We start from the raw sequence: 21,622 nt of genomic DNA, 5'->3' as shown, positions 1-21,622 counted from the left end.
TTCCAATGTGTTTTTAGTGTATTCCTTTAATTTCTATGCGTGAGATCATATAAACTGCACATAGAGATATTATTACTTCTTTCAAATATGACTTCTATTTCATTTTTGTGTTCATTACAGCTTTTTTGAAATGAAAGTATTCATTCCAAGTGCCCTATTTGCTGTTTTATGTATGTAACGTAATGGGCATCCTGCCAGTTTCACAAAATAAGCTTTAACTCATCATTTTTAATATGGTTTTTAAAATTGATTTGAGAGAGAGAGAGGCAAGGAGAGGGAGAGAGGGGGAGATACACATCGATGTAAGAAACATTGTTGGTTGCCTCCCACACCCTGACTGGGAACTGGACCTGAAACTCGGGCATGTGCCCTGACTAGGAATCCAACCGGCGACCTTTCAGTGCACAGGACAATGCTCCCCACGGAGCCACCCACCCCGGTGACTCATCCATTGTAACCCTGCTCCTTAGTATTAATATGCAAGTGCTCCCTACTGATATGTAGGTGGTTTCTTTTACGAATCACTATAGTGAGGGCCCTGTACTTACTTTTTACAAATATTGTCATTCACAGCCATCCCAAAGCCTTCTGATTTCACATGGCACTAGACCATGGTGGCTACACTGGTGGTCCGTCTGACTAAACACCCATTCCTACTGTGTATATTTTAAAACAGTAACTACATTTGGACTCGGATTTTCCAGACCCAGCCATGCTTAATCTTTCTCAGCCTCCGAGGTTCCCTTTCTGCCTCTAAACTTCTTTGTCCCTGAAACCACCCATGTACTCCGTCCAATATGGGCCAGCAAGCCCTCTGGCCCGAGCTCCACACTTGCGGCCTAGGAACCCTGGAGAAGGTAAGTAAGGGGTTTACCTCTATTCACTTCACATCTAGTTATCAGCTCTCCGCACAGTGGAGGCAGGTCAAATTGGAAAAATGTTTGTGTTTCATCTTTCTAGCCACTGTACGCACCATCATAGCATGTCTCATATTTTTTGTATAATACACAATTTTATTTAAAGTTTCCAAATTTTCAGAATGCTACCTTTTTTTCTGGATACATAAAATAGGTACTAAGAGCATCAACTCATGTACAGAAATTAAACAACCAATTTATGATAGTGGCTACCTGTGAGGGGGGAAATAGGACTGAGAAAGGTTATACGAGGGTCCCTAATGCATTTCCTTTTGGCGGGGAGGATAAGGCTTATTTTCTTAAAAACTGGGTATACACACAGCCTTTTATCTACATGCTTTCAAATATTTAATGATTTAAAAAATCAATTCATTTTTCATATTTTAGTACTACTTAAAGATTTAAGTGCTGTCTGTCCAGATAGGATAAATTCCTGAGCTCCTCACGCCCTACTGTTCCAGACTGCCTCCCACCACCGCCTCCTGCCAGTTCAATCTCATCCTCCCCTACTTATGCCATAATTCTCTCTGCTTCTGTACCTCTGTTCATTCTGACCCTCTTAATCAACTCTCCAGGGTCAACAATGACCTCTAGATTTAAATGTAATGGACTTTCCTGTCTTCATTTCCTTCCACTTCTCTTGAGCTTCCTCCAGGCTAAAGTCCTCCTTCGGGATGAGCTTGCTTTGGCCTGAGTACTGTCGTACTGTAGGGAGGCTGGTGGGAGAGAGGTGCAGTTAAGTTATTGCCTCTATGATTCAGTTCCTCTTCTGCCCCAACAGGCCTATCTATTACAGTGATATCATGGTTAGTGGAGGTTTGAAACTGGGGGAGATGCAGTATTTGCAATTGTAACTGATTATTTAAGATCACAATTGTGTGACCATTGAGGTTTATCTTAAATTACCTCTCTGGTCTCCCATTGTATCCAGTTGAGCTAGAACTCCAGCTCCCTACAAACAAGGAAGTATAGATCTGTCCGTGGTGCTGAAAGACTTAAACTGGCAGATCTACACTTAAGAATCTATACTAATCTATACTAATAAAAGAGTAATATGCTAATAAAAGGGTAATATGCTAATTAGACCAGGAGACCTTCCAGATGTCCTTCCGGACAAAGCCATGGTGGCGGGGCTAAGGCAGATAAGGGCAATCAGGCCAAAAGGGGAGGGCAGTTGGGGATGATCAGGTCGGTGGGGGGGGGGGGGGCAGTTGGGGGAAAGCAGACCAGCAGGCACAGTGGTTAGGGGCGATCAGGCAGGCAGGTAGGTGAGCAGTTAGGAGCCAACAGTCCCAGATTGCAAGAGGGATGTCCAACTGCCGCTTGGGATTGGGCCTAAACTGGCAGTCAGACATCCACCAAGGGGTCCCAGATTGGAGAGGGTGCAGGCCAGGCTGAGGGACACCCCACCCCCATGCACAAATTTTGTGCACCAGGCCACTAGTGTGTGTGTGTGTGTGTGTGTGTGTGTGTGTGTATATATATATATATATATATATATATATATATATATATAATGCAAATTAGGCTGGGATTCCATAACGGGTCACGACCAGACAGGAGGAGGTTGTGCGTGCAAGTGAGGCCCTGAGCGGAGATGGAGACAGAGACAGACACAGACAGGACACGAGGGCATGAGGCCTGCTGGAGCAGACACGGACAGGCACGGGGGGCGGCCCGCAGCCTCTGTGGCCGAGCACAGCCTGGGAGAAGAGAGGGCGAGCCTGCCCGCAGCCTCCGTGGCCGAGCGCAGGCTGGGAGAAGAGAGGGCGAGCCTGCCTGCAGCCTCCATGGCCAATCAGGCCCAGAGAGGAAAGGGCAGGCCCGCCTGCAGCCTCCGTGGCCGAGCGCAGGCTGGGAGAAGAGAGGGCGAGCCTGCCCGCAGCCTCCATGGCCAATCAGGCCCAGAGAGGAAAGGGCAGGCCTGCCCGCAGCCTCCATGGCCAATCAGGCCCAGAGAGGAAAGGGCAGGCCTGCCCGCAGCCTCCATGGCCGAGCACAGGCCCAAGGAGTAAAACTTTGACAGCAAGTCCTCTCAGTATAATTGGGGCCTGAGAGGCCACAGAAGGATGATTTCCTTTTCCATGAGACACATACTCTGACACACTATTTACATTAAATAAGTTCCATATGTTTTGACATTTTACAGCCCTGGGAAGTTACATATAATGATCAGCAAAGTGAGAAGATGAAAAGAATTTTTAGGCTTTTAAAGATGTAACTAATTTCTGTCTAGAAGACAAACCAATTCAAAAAATGATGGTTTTATTGTCCTATAGGACATTAGCCAGATTGTATCTAATTTAGCAGTTTTACTTCAGGCTTGCATCTTTGGCAATCTCCTTTGAACAACATTATCATCCTGCCAGTCCCTTCACTGAGTTAAACAGAACTTTTGCATCTGCTATAATGTATTTGAATAAGAATTATGTATTTAACACATGCAAAATTTTGTTTTGACACAATAAAACAAAGGATCATTTGATTCTTCCCTGGAACACAGAAAAGCACAAACTTGAATCATCGGTGTGGCTTAGGCTAATTTTCCAAATATTGTTAATAAAATTCATGTAGGGATCTTCACAGAGCCAAGAATTCTCTTTCAGGCCTACATATTCAGCATCTCCAAGGAGGAGGCCTGTTATTCTGTGTTTTGTTTTGTTTTTTAATACTCACCAGAGGATATTTTTTCACTGCTTTTTAGAGAGAGTGGACCGGAGGGAGAGGGAGAGGGAGAGGGAGAGGGAGAGGGAGAGGGAGAGGGAGAGGGAGAGGGAGAGGGAGAGGGAGAGGGAGAGGGAGAGGGCCCTCTCCAGCAGTCCTGCCTCTGTGTGTGAGCTGCAGAGGAAACACCTTTTCTGACCGCTCATTGGCTAAGCTCCCTGTACGCCACTCGCAGTGTTCTTGGTAACTTGCCTAATAAGAATCCAAGAAAGTGATCTAGGGTTTTTCCATCTCATTACTGGAGGATAAAATGAATGTCCGCTGCTGGAGGGGCTAAGAAATGCCATGTCCTGTCCTAGCCGGTTTTGCCCAGTGGATAGAGCCTCAGCTCTAATACTCACCTCAGGGTCCGGGTTTGATTCTGATCAAGGGCATGTACCTAGGTTGCAGGTTCCTCCCTGGCTGGGGCTTAGGTCAGGGCTCATGCAGGAGGTAGCCAATCACAGTGTCCCTCTCACATTGAGGTTTCTCTCTGTCTCTCCCTCTCTCTTCCACACTCTCTAAAAATCAATGGAAAAATATCCTCAGGTGAGGATAAAAAGAAAGAAAGCAATGTCATATCCTATGAAAGAGACATCTTGAAAATGCCTAAAGAAAGTTGTCATTTTTTCATGGTGAAGGGACTGGAGTCCGGGTTGATGAAAACACCTTGGCAGCTGCAGCAGCTGGCGGTGGCAGCAGCAGCGGGGTGATGGGGCGGTGCCTTCCCCTGATCATCCAGGTTGCCTCCTGCAGAGGGAGGCCTACTGACGGCTTAGGCCCACCCCGTGAGCCTAAGCCTTCAGTAGGACATCCCCTGAGTGCTTCTGGACTATGGGGGCAGGGTAGGCTGAGGGACACCCCCAGAGCACAAATTTTGTGCACTGGGCCTCTAGTGCCATAATAAATGGCATTCGCGCCCTAGCTGGTTTGGCTCAATGGACACAGTGTCGGCCTGTGGACTGAAGGGTCCCAGGTTCTATTATGGACAAGGGTACATGCGCAGGTTGAGGGCTCAATCCCCAGTAGGGGGTGTGGGGTGGGCGTTCAGAAGGCAACCAATCAATGATTCTCTCTCATCATTGATGTTTCTCTCTCTCTGAAATCAATAAAAATATATTTAAAAATAAAATAAATGGCATTCTTATTGTGGAAAACTGCTCACTAATACAAATACTACAGTTTAATTTTTTTAAATATATTTTTATTGATTTCAGAGAGGAAGGGAGAAGGAGAGAGAGAGACAGAAACATTGATGATGAGAGAGAATCATTGATCAACTGCCTCTTGTACACCCTACACTGGGGATTAAGCCCAAAAACTGGGTATGTGCCCTGACCAGGAATCAAACTGGTGACCTTTTGGTTCATGGGCCAATGCTCAACCACTGCGCTATGGTGGTAGGGCTAGTTGAATTTTTACATTCATTATTTATAAGCTTGGGGCATCTGAGTTATTGAACAAACCAGCAATAAGTCAGAAATATAACATATAGAAAGACCCACAAAATATTCTCTTTATATACCCTACTAGAGGCCCAGTGCACAAAATTCGTGCACAGGGATCAGGCCTAAACTGGCAGTCAGACATCCTTCTCACAATCCTGGACCACTGGCTCCTAATCGCTCACCTGCCTACCTGCCTGGTCACCCCTAACTGCCTCCCCTGCTGGCCTGGTCACTCCTTACTGCCCCCCCACCCTGCCAGCCGAGTCACCCACAACTGCCCCAATCTTCCTGCCTGGTCGCCCCTAAATGCCCTCCACTGCCGGCCTGGTTGCCCCCAACTGCCACCCCCTACTGGCCTGGTCACCCCTAACTGCTGCCCCCGCCAGCCTGGTCACCTCTTACTGCCCCCCATGCCAACCTGGCCACCCCCAACTTCCCTCCCCTGCTGGCCTGGTCACCCCCAACTGCCCACCTGGTCACCCCCATGACCCCCTGCTGGCCTAGTCACCCCATGCAGCCTGCTGTTCAGTCATTTGGTTGTCCCTCACTAACCCCCCTGCCGACCTAGTCATAGGCAGCCATCTTGTGAGGGTGTGAGGGTTAATTTGCATATTACCTCTTTATTATATAGGATGAAGTCTTGCCCGGCTGGAGTGACTCAGTTGGTTGAGGTCAGCGGGGGGCGATAGTTGGGGGTGACCAGGCCAGAAAGGGGGGCAGTTAGGGGCGACCAGGCCAGCAGAGGGGGGCAGTTGGGGGCAATCAAGCTGGCAGGGAGGGGTTAGTTGGGGGCAACCTGGCCAGCAGGAGAGGCAGTTAGGGGCGATCAGGCTGGTAAGGGGGCCAGTTAGGGGCAACCAGGCTGGCAGACAGGTGAGCTATTAGGAGCCAGCAGTCCAGGATTGTGGGAGGGATGTCCCGGATTGGAGAGGATGCAGACTGGGCTGAGGGGACTGCCCCCCTCTGCCATGCACGAATTTCATGCACCGGGCCTCTAGTTCTTTTATAATGCTGTGTGTGTGTGTGTGTGTGTGTGTGTGTGTGTGTGTGTGTGTGTGTATCACATCTTCTTCATCCATTCATCTATCAACAGACATCTAGCTTGCTTCCATATCCTGGCTATTATGAATAATGCTGCAATGAACATAGGGGTGCATATATCTTTTCAAAGTAGTGTTTTTGTTTGTTTTGGATAAATATCCACAGTGCAATTGCTGGGTCATATGGTATATTATTTAGCCTTTTGAGACATCTCCATACTGTTTTCCACAGTGGTTACACCAGACTGTAGTCCCACCAACAGTGCACAAGGGTTCCCTTTTCTCCACACCCTCACCAGCACTTGTTATCTGTTGACTTTATAACAGCCATTCTGACTGGTGTTAGGCGGTATGTCATTGTGGTTTTGTTTTGCGTTTCCTGGATAAATAGTGATGTTGATCATCTTTCATATGGCAATATGTATGTCTTCTTTGGAAAAGTGTCTTTTCATGTCCTCTGCCCATTTTTTAACATTTATTTTTTTGTTGAGAGTATTACAGATATTCCCCATTCCCCCAGTTTGTCCTCCCCCACCCTTCGCCCAGGCCGTCCCAGTCCTTCACCTGTTTATACCCATTTTTTATTGAATTATTTTATTGTTACTGGGTTGTTTGAGTTTCTTATATTTTGGATATCAACACTTTGTCAGATATATCATTTGCAAATATATTCTTCCATTCAGTTTTTCTTTTTTGAGTTCATATAATTTATTGCATTTAGCACACAGTTTAAAAATTTACCAACACACCAACAGTACAAAACTAAACAGTTATAAGTTATTCCCCCTCAGAAAAATAAAACATAGTATGATTGTCATGTTACAGAAAACCGGAAAAGAACCAAGCAACGCTTAGAGAGATGGAGTTACATTTATATTTATTATTATTACTATTATTATTATTATTATTATTATTATTATTACACACAGGCCCAGAGGAAAATGTCTCTCAAATTCTGGGTGAAGTCACACAGGAAGTTTCCGCTATTTATATGTTTTTACCTTCTTTGTCTCCCAAATAAGGATTTTTCTGGTTCCCTTTGCAAGTTCTTAAAGGGACCTATGTGCTGGGGCTTTGAGACCTCAACCAAAGGCCTGGCCTGGTGCCAGCACTGATAACTTCGTCTGGGGAAGGTTTATGGCCTCTCTGGAGTGGGAGTAGTCTTATTTCCTTATTATTTAAGCAAGCAATCATTTACAGAAGCCAAAATAGCAGGGCTAAAATTTCAAACAGCAGTTTTTATATAAGATGGATGCTTCAGTCAAAGCTAGATGTCAGTCTAAGTGTCAGAACAAAGGAAGAATGTGAAACTAATAAGAGGAAAAACTAATCGCTCACAATGACCACAAAAAGAAAATTCAAAAGAAAGTCTGTTTTCTCACACAGGATTGTCTTCTCTAAATTAATAAAAATTATTTTAACATAAACTGTATTTTTTAAAAACTAGAAACTCTTCAAGTAACTGAAGATAACACTCCGAGGCCATTTCCACAGCTTTGTTTGTTTGTTGTTTGTTTGCTTGCTTTAAATGCCATTACAGCCAGATTAGCACTTTGTCACACAGGACGCCCGGTGCCTCTGCTCCCGGAGTCCCTGCGGTAAATGTCTGCTGTGGTCTGGGAACGCCATGGGCCTCCCTGACCCAGAGCCCACATCACAGGTCCCACCACCGCAGGACCTGGTGGCTCCCTCCTCACTCCCCCTCCCGCCTGTCCCCCACCCCCACCCCACCCCCCGCCCCCCAAGCCTGGCTCTGCTGCCCCCACTCTCAGCAGCTCCCCGCCAGCCAGACGCGGGGGGAGGGGCGCTCCCACTCAGTGTTGTTGGAGATTACTTTCACTGCAGAGCTTTTTATTTGATGAAGTTCCATTTGTTTATGTTTACTTTTGTTTTCCCAAGGAGACCTATCCAAAAACATGTTACTTGTTGTGGGGTCGAACCCTGGAGTCAGAATAAGACCACCGGAGGCTGCTGATTGATTAAAAAAAGCAGGCAAGGATTTTTTTTTTATTTCTTTATTGATTAAGGTGTCACATATTTGTCCTCATCCCCCCATTCCCAGCCCACACCCCTCCCCACACATGCCCCCACCCCCCTGTTGTTCTTAACCGCTGGTTAGGCTCATATGCATGCACACAAGTCCTTTGGTTGATCTTTCCCCCCTCCCCCCACCCTCCCCTACCCTCCCTCTGAGGCCCGACAGTCCGATCGATGCCTCCTTGTTTCTGGGTCTGTTCTTGTTCATCAGTCTATGTTGTTCATCATTTCCCCTAGATGAGTGAGATCATGTGTTACTAGAAATATACTTATAAGAACCGAATGTGAGACGAGCAATAATAGTTATGCTGACAGGCAAGTGAATCAGTCTGTAGTGAGTTTCTTTCTGGACCAACAGATCTTTTGAGACCCAATTTCAAAGTCACACAGTTAAGGATTTATTGAACTGGCCAGGACGGCCGCGAGGGCACCACACGCAGGTGGCCACCCTCACGACCGCGCTGTCCCAGGTGTAGGCAGTCCTTTTAAAGGTCTAAACCACAAGAATTTCCCTTTGTTCTAATTTCTAAATACATTGGAATGTGGATCTATCTTGCGAAAGCAGATTGTACAAAAGCAGGACTGAGCAGGGTTAATAATCTCTAAAGGTAGTCAACTCCTGGAGCCACCGAGTCAGTGGGAATCCATCTCCTGTGGTTCTGGTCCACGGGCACAGGAAAATGACCTTTGTGATGTGGGATGGATTAATGTGAGTTTCCAGGTCTCAGTCTGGAGCTGAGGTAACTACCCTATTGTTTAAGCAAGTAAGTGAGTGCAGAAGCCAGAATAGCAGGGTTAAAATTCAAACAGCAGTTTTTACCTAAGTATAGTTGCTTCCATATTTCATTACTCAGATGGTTTACTTCCTATTTTTCCTTCTAGTTTTATGGTTTCAGGCCTTAAGTCTTTAACCCATTTTGAGTTTATTTTTGTATATGATGTAAAAGAGTGGACCAGTTTTTCATTCTTTCTGAGGACAAAAGGGGCCACATGCTGACCTGACAAGCTCAGGGGAGGCCTGCGTGGCGGTCTTACAAACTCAGAGACCTAAAGTCACCACAAAGGATGGTCTGAAATTAAACTTTAACTAAAAGCAGTTATGGTGGGTGGTCACTGAAAGGTTTGCGACGCAGGAAACAAGACACAGAGTCCAGGCGATGAAAACGGTGGTGGTGGGGGGGGGGGGGGGGGGTTTAATCTTGCGCTCCTGAGCGAAACTCACAGGTCCGAGAGTGGGCCAGGGAAGTTCGCGCCAAAATGGGGGCTTAGGTACTCCCTTTATACAGCTGTTTAGTGAGGGGAGGGTGGAGGGCTTGAGAGTGTGGAAGTCCTGCTTCGGGCAGGGGTCTGGGAAGGCTGGCAAGGGTCTGGGAAGGCACATAATTAAGCTTGACCTTATAGTCCTCCCTTGTTCCTTCCTAGGTAGCCAATAGTCTGTGGGAGGTGCAGCAAGTGCTGCCAAAACAAGATGAAACTCGCAAGAACATTGTAAACATGTTGACCACTTCCCTTGTTTTGCCTTGTGTGCTCTGACTATACTAGTAAAATAAAGCTTCAGCTTGCAGGCTGGGTCTCTCTGTGTCCTCATCCAGGCACAAGAGATGCACCTAGCCCCAGCTGTACTCTCTGGTCTGTCTTCTTTGATCCTTCACTGCCCCTCTTCAGATTCAATGTAACGTTTTTCCAAATGCATTATAACAAAACAGTGACTGTCTCTAAATGACAAGATATTTTAAATGACATGGTTATGAATTTGATTATAATGCAAATGACATGGAATCTTGTCCTTTCTGCAAAACACAATAATCCAGAATAACAATTAGAGTTATAAATGAAAGCATAATATAGTTATTTATTTATTTATTTTTATTTAGTTTTTAATACGTTTTTATTGATTTTAGAGAGAGATAGAGAGATAGAAACATCAATGATGAGAATCACTGATTGTCTGCCTTCTGCATGCCCCCAAATAGGGATTGAGCCTGAAACCCGGGCATGTGCCCTTGACAGGAATCAAACCTGGGATCCTCCAGTCCACAGGCCGATGCTCTATCCACTGAGCCAAACTGGCCAGGGCAGTTATTTCTTTATTTCTGCTTCCCATGAACTTTAAGCAGAAATTTTTCCTTCTTGAGAGAAAACAAACCCTTGAGGCATCCAGGCCTATTGGAATGACCTAAAGCCAATTCTAGCCAAGAAAAAGTTTCTTAAAATTCAAACACTGGGAAGGTTGTCAAACTTATTTTACCAAAATATCATACTAGTATATCATTATTATGCATTAAAAGTGACAAAAGAGCCAAAGCCAGTTTTGCTCAGTGGATAGAGCGTCGGTCTGCAGACTGAAGGGTCCCAGGTTCAATTCCAGTCAAGAGCATGTACATTGGTTGCGGGCACATCCCTGGTAGGGGGTGTGCAGGAGGCAGCTGATGGATGTTTCTCTCTCATCAATGTTTCTAGCTCTCTATCCCCCTCCCTTCCTCTCAATAAAATATATTTTTTTGGAAAATCAATAAAATATATATTTTTTTAAAAAGTGACAAAAGAGTATTAAAAACAAACATAGGCTATCAACCTTCAGCTCCCATGACTTTTAAGAAGATGGCTTTTATTTTTAATAACCAAATTCCTGATTAATATGACATATAACCATTTTAATAACTTATAGAACTTTTGCTTCCTGGGTAAAAACAGTAAAGACCTTTTCCCTTTTAACAGACTAGAAAAGGACTAGCCAAAATGAGGTTTATTCTCTGACTTCCTTTGTCCTTGGGTGTGGTCAGCAAATGGCACTAATTGGATTTCTGCAATCTGTCTCCTGAGTAGGTTGATATAAGCTATTTACCCTCTGGTTAGGGAGGCAAAATGCAAATCATTTACTCTTAAGTGTCCTTGGAAGATAGGATTTACTAGGTGGCTCCAAATTGCCATTTAACCATCTCAGTTTCCCTATTCTTGTCCCGGCTTACTGGCCTGTGTCACTTATTTATTTTTACTTTTATTTTTTTATTTTTTTAAAGATGAAGGAACTTGAGTTTTATTTTTTTATTTTTTATAATTTTTATTGATTTTACAGAGAGGAAGGGAGAGGGATAGAGAGTTAGAAACATCGATGAGAGAGAAACATCGATCAGCTGCCTCCTGCACACCTCCTTCTGGGGATATGCCTGAAACCAAGGTGCATGCCCTTGACCAGAATCGAACCTGGGACCAGTCAGTCCAAAGGCTGACACTCTATCCACTGAACCAAACCGGTTAGGGCTGGCCTGTGTCATTTATACAACTTCCTTTCAACATCTCTCTTTACAAACATTCTACAACCTTCACAAACCTTACAATTTTCAGAAAAACCAGGTTTAGAAACCATTTTCTTTTTCTTTTAAAATGCATCTCCATGCCTCATGCCTTCTATTACCAAAACCATATTATCTCTTTCCAATTCGTTAGAATTTTTAACTCTTAGAAACCTTAATTTTTAGGTGAGAAGGAAGTAATTAACATGCCTCAGATTGACAATACATTCACATCTTAAGAGATATTTCAAATGAGATACATTTGTTAACAGATTCAAATCCATCCTCTAGATTCTCTATAATAAGAGGCAAACTCAGATTAATATTTCAGTATCTTGTTATTTCAAAATACCTAGATATTTAATAATTTTTACTATTTAACCCAGCAAACTCCAAAGTTTTAAGTTACCAAAGACTTTGGAAAACTACCTTTAAGTATATATAATTATTTTGTCTTAAAAACTTTAAATATTTTAAAGTTGATTTTTTTTAAAGTTGATATTTTAAAGCCAATTATTATTGCCCAGGGCATTTTCTTGGCAAATTTTGTAACAGGGACACAAACTCACTGCCTCCAGTGGCTTTGATGTAAACGCACTATTTCATGTTACAAAATGGGAGTGGCCCCGACTGCTATTTCTGTAGCCTGGTCCTCCTAGCGGGTTTAGAAGGCTGTATTCCCAATATACCTTATTTCTGCGTAGACTAACAATATGGAATCTATACTTATAATAGGGTAATATGCAAATTGGTCGGGATGCCATCACATCACGACTGATCAGCAGGAGGGCAGGGCTGCGAGCTGAGGCAACCGGCAGCGAGCTACTCATGCACAGATTCATGTGCAGGGCCACTACTCTTACGTATAAGAACAGTTCTTAAAAACAGAAACAAATAACCCCTACCGTAAATAAATGAGTACTCTCAAAAGGGTGGACTGAGACATTAGCCTTAGAATCTTATCTCACGTGAACCCAGCACAGCAAAGGAGTCCTGAGTAGCACAAAGCCACGGAGCAGAGCGGGAGGGTTCCCTGTTCATAAAACAGCGCAGAGCAAACTAAGCTAGCAAAGATTAGAAAGCAAGCAAAGAACATCAGTAACATTACAAGTTACATCTCAGACAGACACGAGCTCTCACGAGCTCTGGGTTTCCAGTGGCTGATGCCTCTAGAGGGAGAGCAGGACGGGTCCCCAAGATTTAGAATTCTCAGCAGCTGCTGGGAAGCTCCCGCAATCCCTGCCATGGGTTCAGCCTGCCACAAGCAGCGAGGGCCCCTATTTTTAAACAAATGAAACAACAAAGAGACACAAAACAACCATCAGCATAGACACTCTATGTACAGTATTTACAGGCACACACAACCCACAGACAAGGGCTTCACACATGCTCTGGTCTGTGCAGCCACAGACACCTCAGAATGCCCTGCGTTTAAAACACCACCGAAGCAGAGCAATGTCTCCCGTCCCAGAGGGGATCAGGCTACAGGCTCGGAGACCAGCAAGGACCACCGGAGGTCCCTGCCACCCGGAGCTGATCAGGCTCGTCCAGACGAGAGGCAGTAAAATGCCCCCTGTGCCATTCACCATACTGCCATACACAGTACATGCTGCCTTACAAGGAAGCCCAGACGACAGCAGCAAGTGCTTCTCGTGCCGTACAAACACGCTTCGTTCCTCCTACAAACACGCTTGTTCAACTTCGGTCTCAGGTGAGAGGGCGGGACTGCTGAGGCTGGGCTGGGACTCAGAGCAGGACAATTCCCGGCAGCGCTGCAAATAGGAGTCCAGGCCTCAGCCTGGGAACCCCAGGTCCAGGCAGCAAGCGGGATCCCTGGAGCTCACCCAGCGGAGTTTCTCACTTACCACTTCGTGGTTGCCAGACTATGGAACTGGATAATCAATGGGTCCGGGCTGCCTGTCACTACTGGAGCCAATTAAGTGGAGACAGGGTTGAATCCTATGTGAGCATTTATCCCAATCCTGCCGGTAGCGTGGGAAAACAATAGGTAAGCCACAAACATCTGCTCTCATATCTGTAGTTTTCTAAACACTATTTATTGGAGGCTGTCATTGCTCCATCGTAAATTCTTACTTCCTTTGTTGTGGATTAGTTAGCCATCTAAGTGAGGGTTTATTGCTGGGCTCTGTTCTGTCCCCTTGATCTATGTGTATGTTTGTATGCCGGTACCATGCTGTTTTGAATATGATAGCCTTGTAGTATAGTTGGAGTTCAGGGAGCATGATACCTCCAACTATCTCAAGATAGTTTGGGCAATTCAGGACCTTTTGTGATTCCATATAAATTTTAGGATTACTTGTTCTAGTTCTGAGAATGCCATTGATATTTTGATAGGAATTGCACTGAATCTGTACATTCCTTGGGTACCATGGTCATTTTAACAATGCTAGAGGCCTGGTGCACAAAATTCGTGCACTTGGAGGGGGGATCCCTCAGCCTGGACTGCACCTTCTCGCAGTCTGGGAGCCCTGTGGGCAGCAGGCCTAAGCCGTCAGTCGGACATCCTTAGCACTGCCGCGGAGGCGGGAGAGGCTCACACCACCACTGCTGCGCTCGCCAGCCATGAGCCCGGCTTCTGGCTGAGCAGTGCTCCCCCTGTGGGAGCACACTGACCACCAGGGGGCAGCTCCTGCATTGAGCGTCTTCCCCCTGGTGGTCAGTGCGTGTCGTAGCGACCGGTGGTTCTGCTGTTTGGTCGGTTTGCATATTAGCCTTTTATTAGATAGGATTACTCTTTCCACCCCATGAGCATGGTATATGCTTCCATTTATTTGTGTTCTCTTCCGTTTCTTTCTTCGATGTCTTATAGTTTTCAATGTATAGGTCTTTCACTTCCTTAGTTAAATTACTGGGTAGTTAATCTTGGGTGCAATTGTAAATGGGACTTTAAACTTTTCTACTGAGATTTTTGGAGCTGGAGCCGCTGGCACCATGCCATGTTGTGTCTGTGGAGAAAGAAGCTCCCGCGGCTGGAAGTGAAGGAGACCACCATGGGGGGCGCACCCTACCAAGGCCCTGAGTCCCCAACCCCTGTGTGGTCAGTGCAGTGTGGCCAGTGCCCTGGGACCAGGGCACCTGTGGGGACCGCCCCTTGGAGACCTGCTCTCCAATAGCAAACCTCACGCCAACATGCTGACCGCTGCAGCCAGAACCGCCCTTCACCAGAAGAGCCTCTCTCATGAGGCCCAAGCCCCTGCAGCCTCCTGTTCCAATTCTTCCTGAATTTAGGGTCAGCCTCACCCCAGTCTCGCTCCCATCCTCGGCCAGGAGGAGGGAGGGGCAAGAAGGCTGGAGCCTCACTTCCCCGCAGCACAGGCTCCTTGAATAGAGCCCTTTGGGGAGGGGGAGTGTCCTGCTATACTGCACTGTCAGGTCCGAGTCCCTCCGCCAGGGACTGGACCTCCTTGGACTCCAGGCATTAGAAGACAGAGAGGACATGAGAAGTCATGGCTATAGGAGGTCTTTAGTTTTTTTCCAAGTAGTCACTGCTACTAAGGCAGTCCACAAAGCAGCCCTTGCTAACGCAGTAGCAAACACAGGAGCCATTGCTAACAAACAGCCAGCGCTGCTGGTCAGTGACACATCTTCCCCATAACACAGCCCCCACATAGGAGCTGTACAGGAGCCAGCCACACTGGCTGTCAGTACACACTTCATGCCAACTTAGACCAAAGAGGCTTCTGGCCAAACAGTGACCTCAGTCTTTGGGTGATAGAAGGGTATCCCTGGGCAGTGTCTGCGTCCTTGCGTTTGCACCACAGATAGCAAATTAGCCTTGAGCACCCTGATTAGGATTCCCACGCTCAGAGTGGCCTTGAACATCCAGCGTACACTGACTAATTAGGGTTCCCACAGGGAGGCTTCAAGGCAGTATGTGGTACACAGAAGTTAGGAGTTAAAAAGCATTGTATGCCCCTGGGAAGGTGGGGAGTGGTTCTCCCCCTGCTTTCCCCCAGTACCCTTTGGGGTAATCCTGCTGTGTGGGTTGTAAGGAGGTGAAGGGACCTGGGAGCAAGCTGCTGGGGGTGGGCCCCAAGTGGAGCAGCCGCTGGTTAGGAGCCCAGCATGGTGCCTGCAAAGCATGGGAAGCAAAAGGAGAGACAGGAGAATCCACTCCCTGCCAGCCCCTTTGGGGTGGGGGCGGCTGGATAGGACTTCCATTCTCCCTCGGAGTGCTTTCTTTCTCCCCCCAAGTGGGGAATTGGGGTTGAGGGTGGGTATGGGTGTGGGAAAATCTTATCCAACCTGTTTGTGGAGAACGGGCACATTGGGTAACAAGTACTTGTAGTTTTTTTAAAGTTCAGTCCCTCATCTTCCTTTTCTTCTTTCCTTTCTCCCCTGGTAGGAGACGCTTGTCTTCACCCCTGACAGAGGTCCCCTGTCACCACTCCCTGTAGCTCTCCTGTGCATTCGTGGGAGTGATATGTCACCTAAGTAAAGTTACTGTCCAACTTGGTGAGCATGATGAGTGTTAACAGCTTCCAGGCACTATTTTTTTTTTCTCAAGCTTGTACTTAAGGTTTAGTTTTTTCCTAGTTGTTAGTGATTGAAATGAGTCCCCTTTTAGCAGAGTGAACCCCTTTTAAAAGGCCACTTTAACAACCACCACCAAATATATATATATATATATATATATATATATATATATATATATATATATATATATATATATTTTATTATTGTTTTTTTATAGAGAGGAAGGGAGAGGGATAGAGAGTTAGAGTTAGAAACATCGATGAGAGAGAAACATCTATCAGCTGCCTCCTGCACACCTCCTACTGGGAATGTGCCCACAACCAAAGTACATGCCCTTGACCAAAATTGAACCTGGGACATTTCAGTCTGCAGGCCGATGCTCTATCCACTGAGCCAAACTGGCTAGGGTCAAATATATATATATATTAGAGGCAGTTTCTGTCTAGTGTAAACCTGAGTGGTCCAACTAATAAATGGTCTTGAAATGTGTGATTGGTATAAAATTTGTGAATAAAACATCTATCCTATCTAATAAAAGAGAAACATGCAAATTGACTGTACTTCCGCTATGCCCACAAGCCACGCCCACAATCCAATCAGGAGCAAGTATGCAAATTAACCGAACAAATATGGTAGCAGCCACAGAGCTGGAGAGAGCAGGAGGCTTGGGTTGCCCCCGGCGATGGAGGAAGCCAAGCTTTCCGCCCGCCTGGACTGCCCTGGCCTCTGCTGAAGGCTACAAAGTTTCAATTATAGAAGATAAATAAATCCCAGATACCAGGGCCTCCGCTTGGGTCGCCGGAAGGTGTGGCTGGCCTGCAAACCACCACAGGCCCCTCGCCCAGGCCGCCCCATGCCCCAAGGGAACCCCCACCCTGATCCGGGACACCCTTCAGGGCAAACCAGCTGGCCCCCACCTGTGCACCAGGCCTCAATCCAATTTAATAAAAGGGTAATATGCAAATTGACCATCACTCCAACACACAAGATGGCTGCCCCCATGTGGACACAAAATGGCCGCAATAAGATGGCCAGCAGGGGAGGGCAGTTGGGAGGGACCAGGCCTGCAAGGGAGGGCAGTTGTGGGCGATCAGGCCAGGAGGGGAGAGCAGTTGTGGGGGACCAGGCCTGCAAGGGAGGGCAGTTGGGGGTGGCCAGGCCAGCAGCGGAGGGCAGCTAGGGCTGATGAGGCTGGCAGGAGAGGGCAGTTAGGGGCAATCAGGCTGGCAGGGGAGCAGTTAGGCATCAATCAGGCTGGCAGGGGAGTGGTTAAGGGGGTGATCAGGCTGGCAGACAGAAGCAGTTAGGGGCAATCAGGAAGGCAGGCAGGCAAGCAGTTGGGAGCCAGCAGTACTGGATTGTGAGAGGGATGTCCGACTACCCGTTTAGGCCTGATCCTATCGGGATCAGGGGTAAACGGGCAGTCAGACATCCTCGAGGGGTCCCAGATTGGAGAGGGTGCAGGCTGGGCTGAGGGACACCCCCCCCTGCCATGCACAAATTTCATGCACCAGGCCTCTAGTATATATATAAAACCCTAATATGCAAATAGACTGAACAGCAGAACAACTGAACAACCGGTCACTATGACGTGCACTGACCACCAGGGTGCACTTGAGGAACATGGCGAGCATTGGCTGTGGCGGGATGGTGGATCAGGTAAACAGGGGTGCCAGACCAAGGAGGGGCACCGCTTGCTGTCATCGGGGCGAACCTCTGGTGGTTACTGAAAATTCTTTATTCCTGCACACTGCGGTCCCTCTGGGTGCTCGCATCTGCTGACGGCGTCAGCCCCGCTCACACCTGCAACCGGCACCAGAGCCGCCGCTCACACCCACTCACTGCTGGCACCCAGTGCTGATCCCGATTGCTCAGCGCTGTAGCAGGTGGGAACGGCAGCTGCCGGCCCCAATCACCCTTGAGGGCTTCTCCACCTCCCCTGCTCCTGAGGAGCGATCGGGGTGGCAGCCACTGCTTGCACCCGCTGATGGCGCCAGCCCTGCTCGCACCCACTGATGGTTCCAGCCCCAATCGCTCCATGCTGTCAGCGGATGCAAGCGGGGCCGGTACCATCAGCATGTGGGAGCAGCAGCGGCAGGAGCAGGGCTGCCTGCAGACAGGGGCCCAGGGGCTGCAGTGGGATGGACTGGGCAGGGGCATGGAGGATGGGCCGAGACCCACTCCTGTGCCCACCACAGCCTCACAGCACACAGTTCCCTTCCAGGTGCACGAATTCGTGCAGTGGGCCCCTAGTAGAATAATAAATAAAAATAAGAAATTCTACTAATTGTTATTAGTGTATAGAAATGTGATGGATTTCTGTATATTAATTTTGTATCCTGATACTTTAGTGAATTCTTTCATTTAATTACTTTTTTGGTGGATTCTTTAGGGTTTTCTATATATAACTAGAAGCCCAGTGCATGGATTCATGCACTGGTGGGGCCCGCTCAGCCTGGCCTGCAGGGATAGGGCAGAAACTGGCTCTCCAACGTCCCCCAAAGGGTCCTAGATTGCGAGAGGTCACAGGCCAGGCCAAGGGACCCCACCAGTGCACGACTGGGGCCAGGGAGGGTCCGTGGGAGGGCTCCAGGGTGTTTCTGGCCCATCTTGCCCAGTCCCGATCAGACGGACCCCCACAACAAGCTAACCTACCGGTCGGAGCATCTACTTCCTGGTGGTCAGGGCGTGTCACAGCAACTGGTTGAAAGGTCAGACTAACAGTTGGACACTTAGCATATTAGTCTTTTATTATATAGGACTAGAGGCCCGGTGCATGAAAATTCATGCACTGGAGGGGGGGGGTCCCTCAGCCTGGCCTGCCTCCTCTCACAGTCTGGGAGCCCTCAGGGGCAGGAGGCGACCCGGCGATCAGGGGAAGGCGACGCCCCCATCACACCTCTGCTGCTGCCACTGCTGGCAATGCAAGCCTCAGCTGGCCCTGGTTACCTGTGCCTCAGGCGGCTCTGGGTGGCTGGGGGTCCTGAGGGGACTGGGCGGCACCATCTTGTGGCTGTGGGTGCCGCCATCTTTGAGGGCATGGCAGTCAATTAGCATATTCCCTCCTTATTGGCTGTGGGTGCCGCCATATTTGTGACGGTGTGAGGGTCAATTAGCATATTTCCTCTTTATTAGATAGGATACTGTGTCATCTGCAAATAGTGAGTTTTACGTCTTCCTTTCCTATTTGGATGCCTTTTATTTCTTTTTCTTGCCTGATTGCTGTGGCTAGAACTTCTAGCACTGTATTGAATAACAGTGGTGAGAGTGGGCATCTTCGTCTTGTTCCTGATCTTAGAGAAGTTTTAAGCTTTTCACCATTGAGTTTGATGTTAGCTGTGGATTTATCTTGTACAACCTTTATCAAGTTGTAAGCTCTTTCTATACCCATTTTGAGGTGCGGTGGAGTTTGTTTTTTTCATCATAAATGGATGTTGAATTTTCTTAAGTGCTTTTATGCCTCTGTTGAGATAATTATGAATTTTATTCTTGGTTCGGTTGATGGGATGAATCACAATGTTTTGTGAATGTTGAACCACCATTGCATCCCTGGTATAAATTCCATTTGATCATGGTGTATAATCCTTTTAATGTGCTATCGAATTCAGTTTGCTAGTATTTAGTTGAGAATTTGGTATCTATGTTCAGCAGAAATGTTGGCCTGCAACTGTCTTTTCTTGCAGTGTCTTTGGCTGGTTTTGGTACAGAGTAATGTTGGCCATATAGAATGTTTGAAAGCATGCCTTCCTCAATTTTTTGGAATAAAAATTGTTCAAGGATAAGTACTGACTTTTTAATGTTTGGTAGAATTTATCTGTGAAGCTGTCTGGTTCTGGGCTTTTTTTTTGTTGGAAGTTTGTTAAAACACTCAAAACTTCATATATGAAAAAATTAATTCCTCAATTCCATATAAGTTCTCCATTTTTCTTTTGTTGCAAACATGGCCAAACTGGAAAATTGTAACATTTCCTCCTCTACCTCCACTTCCTTTGGCCATATTTTTCAATCCCCTGACATCTAGGGTTTCTGATCTCATTTGTCCAATGCAACTGCTCCCACCAGATCATGAAGGCTCACTGTTGCCAAATCCAGTGGACAAGCATGCCGCCTCTCCTTCCCGCTCCCCGCTCCCACTTCACTAGGTTTGTCCTGTCTCCGGCTCCTTCCCTGCCCTTCTCGTGTTCTCCGCTTCCTTCCTCAGCTCTTCTCGTTACACGCTTCCTGTGGATGATGTTCCTCTCCTCTCACCTGTACGTTAATGACCCCAAACCCCTGTCCTCAGTCACCCCCCCTCATTCCCAACCTCTACTTGCATAGGCCATCTCAGAAATGGCCCACCATCCACCCTGTTGCATAGTTGGAAAAACGGGGTGCACACTTGACTTGTCCCTCTTCCTCACCCACAGCAAAACAATGCCAGTTTGCTCAGTGGTTAGAGCATCAGCCCGCAGACCAAAGGGTCAAAGGTTTGATTCCCAGTCAAGGGCATGAACCTGGGTTGCAGGTTGGATCCCTGCCCGGGTTGTAGCACATGCAGGAGGCAACCAATCAATGTGTCTCTCTCACACTGATGTTGCTCTTTCCCCGCCCACCCCCCTTCTACTCTAAAAATCAGTGGGGAAAATATCCTCGGGTGAGGACTAACAACAAAACAAAAAACAATGCCTAAACCTGTCAACCCTACCACCTACGTACCCATAAAACCACTGATTCCTCTTCTCTCCCTCTGCCATGACCTCTAGTTCTAGTTTCTAGCCTTTTCCTGGGATTGCTACAAAAGCTTCTGATCTCTCCCCTTTCCAAACCCATCTCCACAATGCAACCAGTGACCGAAACCTTAGAGTCTAAGGCACCAACTTCTTCTTAGGCTTAAGGCTCTCCCGTGTTCCTCTGGGTAAAGCCTGCACCTTTAGCATGGCTGACAAGGCCCAGCCTGCCCCCCTCCACCTCTCCCAGCATCGCCATGGGACCCTCTGCCCAGCCATGCCCAACAGGACAGTGTGCCAGCCGGCCTGGGCTTGATCCTGGACCTTTGCTGTCCCCTCTGGAATGCTCTTCCCCTCAGTGCCTGGCTGCCTCCAGCTCAGTCTTCAGCCTCAGCTTGGACCTCTGTTCCTCTGACGCACCTCTTGGCTGCCCCTGTTGGGTGGGTGTCCCCAGAGCAACCCGTAAACACTGCCTTTTTCAGCCATACAGACCTGGCTCCCAGCTGTCCTCCTCTCCTCCTCCTCCAGCATCCGTGCTGCCCCCTAGGACTCTGCACCACCTCCCCGGGGCACTTGTCCTGCAGGGTAGCGGCCTACTTGTGAGCTCCGTGAGGACCGTTCTGCGTCACTTACACTTAGCAGCAAATGGCAGATAGAAGCTGCTCAACAAATGTCCAGTGGGTGACTGAGTCCCGGGAGGATAATGATCTACCAACCTCACCAAGCATGACGGTTCAGTGTATACACAGGAATTCTTTTCCAATTTAGAGTGCTATAAAATTATTGCATTACATTATCATTACTAGTGTCTGGCTACTCCACTCCTTGAGGTCTATGCCTTATTCAAGTTTTTTTGCCCCAGAACTTGATATGTCTGGCATATATTGTTTTCTGCCATTTTTTTTTTAAATTGATTTCAGAGAGGAAGGGAGAGGGAGAGACAGAAACATCAATGATGAGAATCATTGGTCAGCTGCCTCT

The sequence above is a fragment of the Cnephaeus nilssonii genome, assembly GCF_951640355.1.
Source record: "Cnephaeus nilssonii genome assembly, chromosome: 9".
Classification (NCBI taxonomy): Eukaryota; Metazoa; Chordata; class Mammalia; order Chiroptera; family Vespertilionidae; genus Cnephaeus; species Cnephaeus nilssonii.
This window is presented reverse-complemented; position numbering follows the sequence as displayed.